The 6,941-nt window shown below is 35.3% G+C and overlaps 1 long non-coding RNA gene across 2 annotated transcripts; it reads left to right on the top strand.

The window, feature by feature from the left end:
- Positions 1-583: 583 nt before the first annotated feature.
- On the top strand, positions 584-6,662 carry LOC104217783 (uncharacterized). Of its 2 annotated transcripts, none has more exons than XR_011406741.1 (6): positions 584-701; positions 1,493-2,983; positions 3,072-3,335; positions 5,426-5,486; positions 5,962-6,297; positions 6,582-6,662. It is a non-coding gene; the product is annotated as an uncharacterized lncRNA (long non-coding RNA). The 2 variants fall into 2 exon arrangements; XR_011406742.1 differs by having other exon boundaries at positions 5,787-6,297.
- The last annotated feature ends 279 nt before the right edge of the window (positions 6,663-6,941 follow it).

Raw genomic sequence — 6,941 nt, 5'->3', positions numbered from 1 at the left:
TCTTACCTCAGATACTCTCAAAATATTTGCTCGAGATGGCAGAGTATCGTGCTGATAACGTGTTATAAAATAAAGACTATAAAGTAAAGACAAGTATAGAGAGAAACTGATATATTATTCGATTCAAACTGATGTACATAATGAACTGAAATCTCTTCTATTTATAAAAGAAAAGAAGCTGCTGTGTAAGCTGCTACTATACCAGATATGAATAATCTTCTACTGAGAGCAATGTTTATCCATAACGGAGTACTGAAAGGATAAGCTTATTATACCCGATATGGATAATCTTCTACCGGGGATAATGTTTATCCATAACTGGGTACTGAAATGATAAGCTTATTATACCCGGTATGGATAATCTTCTACCGGGGGTAATGTTTATCCATAACCGGGTATCGAAGTGAGGAAGCTTATTTCCAATAAAGTACTTAAATAGATAAACATATTTACGGTGGAGTCCCATATGGATAAGATTCTTCAAGAAACTTATTTATAACGGAATACTAAATGAACATCCATAATATACTATATTTATAACAAAAAAAGGTATTCCTATAAATGGTGCCGAGACATCAAAGAAATCAGCTCTGTGAAAGCTTTCTTCCATCTTTCTCACATTTTGCACTTCGTATAAATATACATATGCTCCTGGCATCAATCTTTTAAACTTCAAAGCTGTTCCAAATCGGGAAATTCAGGTAAGAATTAAAGAATTAATCCGTGTTTTCCTTTACAGTTCATAAGTATTTCTTTCTGCAAGTCAAAGAAGGGCATGCGTTTTCACTATGTCGTAAAACGTACAACTATTCATTGTTTGGAGTCACATCTGATTTTGTTACAATTTTTGGCCAATTTTTCTTTCATATTTTTTGTAGGTTCCGAATATTATGTTTCTTTTATCCGTATGTTTCTCAGTTTTCTGATCGATTAACGGTTAGATCAAACATATGCTCTATCTGACCCAATTTATGTAATGAAATTTGCTGATTACAGAAATTAAGAAAGGAAGAAACACTTTTGAAACTTAAGGTAAAAAACAAGCCTTCGGTATTAGTGTAACTATTAATCGAAAATAGAAAGTCTAAACTTAAATTATTTCTTAATATAAAGATGTTGGGGCTGAAAGAATAGTACAATTCATATTGGTTTGTTTTAAATCATCTCATTAAGGGTGAAAAAAGTTAAATTTAAATAATTTCTAAATATAGAAGTGTACACATAAATGTGACAAAGGGAGTAGTACTCCTCAAAGTAGCTTCAACAACTTCATCAAGTCTGGTTATCAATTACCATTTTTATCAGGTTATCAATTGATGTTTATTAAGAAATTTACGTGATAATTGATGTATAAATATTTTCTACAGTATTTAATTTTTTCAATGAGATACGCCAGCCCTACGATCCCACATATGTTCAACTTGGTGAACTTTCTTCTAGTGATTTAGTGAAGTTCTGATGCTAGAGTTCCATTTTCCTTTGCAATTTCCAGCTCAGGGACTATCTCCAAAACAAGAGAAATCACGTGCAGAGAAATATGTCGCTCGATCCTACTGACATCCGAGAGTGGGTGCAATCGCATTTGCCCAAAAATGATGCTTTGGGCTTTTCCAATTTCCTTCTAGACAGCTTGAAGGAGCTCTTGTCTTGCCATTCTGGTTCACTTGCATCTGTAAAAGACCAACTTGAAGTGGTATGTGCGGAGCTTCAGTCTTTCCAACCGTTTGTCAAGGGTGTAGCAGAACAAGGCAATAATGCACGTGACGAAATTATTCACAATTTTGCTGAAAGAGTCATTGATATGGGATATGAAGTTGAGTATATAATTGATTCTTTTGTAGTTGGAGACGTTCCTCATACTTATCTTACAGAGTGGCTCTCAGAAATCATACGGGAGATTAAGCTTATTAAAACAGAGTTGTACATATATAGGGAAAACCCCACTGCTAGAAACAAAGAACTGGTGGTTTTTGAGGATGTTAGGAACACTATAATAAATCGACTATTTAGAGGACCACGAGAGCTGGACGTTGTTTCCATCGTTGGTTCGGCCGGATCTGGTAAAACAACCTTTGCCCGAAGTTTTCAAGAAGATTGGGGAATTCTTTCTCATTTTGATTTCTGGGCAGAGTGTCGTGTTTCACAAGAATACACGCGTAAAGACTTGCTACTTTCCATTTTGGGTTATGCTAATTATGAGCCTACCGAGTTTAGTAAGAAAGATGATTATGAATTAGCTGATAGACTAAGAAAAATTTTATTGACAAAGAGATATCTTTTAATTATTGATGATGTGTGGGAAGTAAAAGCATGGGCCGATTTAAAATTGTGCTTTCCAAACCAGAAATGGTAGCAGAATCATTCTGACCACCAGATTTCGAGATGTCGCTCTTTATGCTAGTCAAAATGTTACTAAACCCCATCATTTACGTTCTTTGACCTTGCCTGAAAGCTGGATCTTATTACAGAAGAAGGTATTTGGGAAAGAAATCTGCCCCGAAGAACTAAGTAAATTAGGGAAAAGAATAGCAAAATTGTGTAAAGGGGTACCACTTTCCATAGTTCTAGTGGCTGGTCTTCTTGCAAAGACGAATAGTACCAGAAAATGCTGGAAGCAAATGGAATCACTTTTTGGAGAACGAATCCAAGCTGATACGGAGGCATTAGCAAAACTAAGTTACAATGATTTACCTGATATACTGAAACCATTACTTCTGTATTTTGGAGCAATTTTTGAGGACAAGGAGATTTCAGTCTCAAAATTAACAAGCTTATGGATCGCCGAAGGATTCATAGAAAGTGATAAGGAGATGTGTCTGGAGGACATTGCAGAACATTACTTAGAGGATATGATTGGAAGAAGCCTCGTCACAGTGACTAAGAGATAAAGCAGAAAGATAAAAGCTTGTCGTCTGCAAAACCTAGTGCTCAAGTTCTGCAAGGCAAAAACCGAAGTAGATAATTTCTTACTGTGTCTAAAAAGGTATATACCCCTTCTATGTTTCTCTAACTTCTAATTAATTTAGACTTCCGCTATTGTTCCTCATTCTACTTAAATTTTTCATTGCCAGGGATTACGATGCCAATCCTCCACATCTTTTTTCTGAAAAGCCTTCGCACCGCCGCTTATCATTTTGTTCTAATCAGGATGCTCTTGCTGGGTGGAGGCCATCATGCTCACATGCTCGTTCAGTATTATTCAGGGAGGTCAGTGATAATACATGTTCTTCAATGGGACATGCCTCTATCATCTTTGGCAGCTTCAAGTTTCTTAGGGTGTTGGATTTGGAGTTCGTGGTTGTAGATTCTTTTTCCACTGAACTTAATCATCTAAGGTACCTTGCTGTTCAAACTACTCAGAGTTCTATCCCATCATCTATTGAAAATCTTTACAATCTTCAGACCTTCATAATCAAAAGAACTGGAGGAAAGCAGGTACATTTGCCAGATACTTTGTGGAGGCTGATTAATTTGAGACATATAAGCATCAGTTACCGAGCTTTGTTTAACTTGCACGATGCACAAGAATCCCTTGATGAGAGCCCCTCAAAACTTTACGATTTGGCTACACTTTCCTCACCATATGTTTCCAGTGCGGAAGATATGGAGATGATAGTGAGAAAAGTACCCAATCTTCGAAAGCTAAAATGTGAATTTGCGGATTCATGGGGTTGGGAAAAGAATGAAAATGGATTCCCTGTATTAGACTCCTTACATCGACTTGAAACGCTAAGGGTTCACTTCTTCAATTTTCCAAAAGTAGGTCCTTCAAGATTAAATTTCCCATTGAATCTCAAGAAACTGACTGTAACACTTCTCAAATTTATAATAAAAAAAAAAAATCGAAATACGCTATTTATAGAATTAAATTATTATTATAATTTTTTTCTTGCCTATAGTGAAAACATATAGATATATACACTTAAGTAGTTGGATGTACAATTAGGAGAATATTAATAATTTTGTTATTATTAAATATTAAAAGTATATATAAGTTAATACTAGTTGAGTTAAAACCAAAAAAAAAAAAAAGAAAAAAAAAGAAATGGGAAAACAAATAAAGAAAAGGAAAACGTGAAAACAAGTCCTAACCCATAAAGGGTTATGGACTGCAAAAGAAATAAAAAGGTTTTAGGACTAAGAAACAGAATACGCTGAAACGTTAAGTTAAAAAAAGGGCCCTCGTTCACGCACAAACGCAGAATCGTAAGACAAAGTCTTGTTGCTCAGTACTCCCGCAGGCAACGCGAAGTTTAGGTTTCTTTACAAGTCACTAATTCTTGAACTCAGGTATGTAAAATCCCCTATTATCAATTACCCTACAGTAGTAACAGGTAAGATTGAATAGCTAATTCCCTTCTTCCTCTATATCATCAATAAAGTTCATAATTAGGTGTAGTACTTGAAAATTAATTAAAATACACTGGTTGTTGTAGAATCAATTGTTTGACGGATATAAATTGGATTGGAGTCTACGTATTGGCTCGAGAAGTTTTGAGGTGAGTTGACATAACCCTTTACTAAAGTGGTTTAACTCACAAAAGCACACATACAAGGTGTTTGATGAATTGCTTAAAAGAGTTTATCTTTATTTAATTAGAGCGAGTGAGTACCCATTAATTTAGAATTGTTCTAGCAAAAGTTTAGATGATCTATTATGCTATATGTGCTTAAATTTTCAGATTTTTGTGTTATTCTTATATGCTATTTTCATGTTGAAGATTATGAAGAAGAAAGAGTCTTTAGAAATATTTTTATATGTTTATTTCATTCTTATGTCTTGCTTTACATTTAAGGGCACCAATATGAGCATGTACATAATGTTCTATAAAGAAAAGATTTAGACTTGAAAAAGTCACAAGGAAGAAGTTTTAGATAGAAAAGATTTTTGGGGAGTATCCGTTATTCTGAGAAGGGGTCATCGTCCAGGCCGAGGGTCCTGACCAAGGAGTTGACTTCCTGAAACTACTTGTGCCAAAGTAGGGAGCATACGAGCCGAGGGTCTCGTTGCTGAGAATTTACTTAGCCATACTAAGGTATGATACATGAGCGTTGAGAACCATGAAGCGAGTGGCACCTCGTGGATTGGGCCTATTCGATCAGGTTGGGATCGAACCCGTGCCGATCACACGGTGACTGAGACAGAATTGAGTCAGGATAGTTGGAACTCCCAAAGTATAAAGTGAAGTATTTTTTTTAAAGAAAGAAAAAAAAAAGAATTTCTTTTAGAATATTCATAAATTGCTATTATGCAATTTTTTTAGAATTATTCTTATAAGCTTTATGTTTTACATGCATTTCGAACCTTTACTCGTAATGTATATGTTATTAAAGTTTCTCCCCCTGCTGTTGAAACTCACTGAGTACAGTGGATGGTACTGACATTCTCTTTTGGGAACCTACGTTGGTCTGCGGTACAACGTAGGAACCGGATTTGCAGGCGAGCAGGCTACGAGTTAGGACTTCCTTCCCTTCCAGTGATATTGGTGAGCTCCGCTTTTGTTCGTGGAGTATTCTTAGAGTCATTTTCATTTAGCTATTTCTTTGTTTATCTAGAGAACTGACTAGGAAATCTCATGTCCTGAGCAGTGCGTCAGTTTATCAGTAGAGGCTTCATAGACATAGTCATTGGGTTGAGATTCAGATATTATTTTATAATAACTTAGCAGTAATTCAGTAGTTACTACGAATAAAGCTTTGGAGTTGATTTATTTAAATATTTGAATTAATCAAAAGTATTTGGTTATAGTATTGTTTTTTGCATATAAAGTTTGGAGTTATAATAGGTATGATAAGCAGAGATGGTTCGCTCGGTCATGTTTAGTGATCGAGTGCCGGTCTCGGCTTGTTCAGAAAATGGGTCACATTATGCAAATTTTATCTGCCGCCTGCTGAAATTTCAATCATTGCCAAACTTGTCAACCTTGAGATACTTAAACTGCAACAAGTTGTTTTTGAAAGGGAGGAATGGGAAGTGGCAGATGAAGAGTTCCCTAAGCTCAAGTTGTTGAAGCTAGAAAATCTCAAACTCTCACAATGGAGAGCATCTGATGAAGCCTTTCAGAACCTTAGGCGATTGGTTGTAACAAGATGTTTAAAACTCGAAGCAATCCCTTATTGCTTTGAGGACATTCCTTATTTGGAATACATTGAAGTAAAATCATGCAGTGAAGATGTCATCAACTCAGCCAGGGATATCACAGAAATGCGAGTTGATATGGGTTTGGATTATTGTGACTTTAAAGTTTTTACTTAGCATTGGAATAATGCTTCAGTTTCTTTGCAGTCCGATTACAGGTACAATCTTAAGCAAATACTGGCATTTATATTGCTCACTTATACTCCCTTGATTATATTTCTTTTAGTGACTAGCTCATTTATTTATTTAAATTGCTTTCACTTTAATTAGTTGTCCTTGAAAACTCTTTCAAATAAACTTTCTTTACACGCATCCAGTTCTTGTTTATGGTGATTAATTGTTATATACCTCTTACTTCGTTCTTTCTTCTTTCTTTAATGATCTTATGTTCTTTTTAATTTTTTTTCCTTTGTTTGATTAGTGCAGCTATTCTTTGTCGCAGGGTGCTCCTTGGCGTAGTCATTGCTGATTTGTGTTACTTGGTTTTTCCGCTCCTTGTTGTACTCCAGGGACCATGGCAATATTAGTTTTATGTTTTTTTTTAAATAAATAATTAAGTTCTTTCTTAAATTCAAATGTATCTATTGGTGCAACATTGTTGAATTGCCATGATATTTTATCACTGTCACGACTCAACTCCCACCAGAGCCGTGACGACGCCTAACACTACTTGCCAGACAAGCCAACAATCACATAATAACTAGGCATTTGGATAAACATGATTTAGTAAACTTAACCACTGGAGAAACCCAATGGGTGGCTAAAATAAGAAAAGTGAAAGTAAGTAAAAAAGGAGAATTTC

This window comes from Nicotiana sylvestris, chromosome 4 (assembly GCF_000393655.2).
Source record: "Nicotiana sylvestris chromosome 4, ASM39365v2, whole genome shotgun sequence".
NCBI classification, from domain to species: domain Eukaryota; kingdom Viridiplantae; phylum Streptophyta; class Magnoliopsida; order Solanales; family Solanaceae; genus Nicotiana; species Nicotiana sylvestris.
The sequence above is the reverse complement of the archived record's forward strand: the minus strand, read 5'-3'. Positions and strand labels throughout refer to the sequence as shown.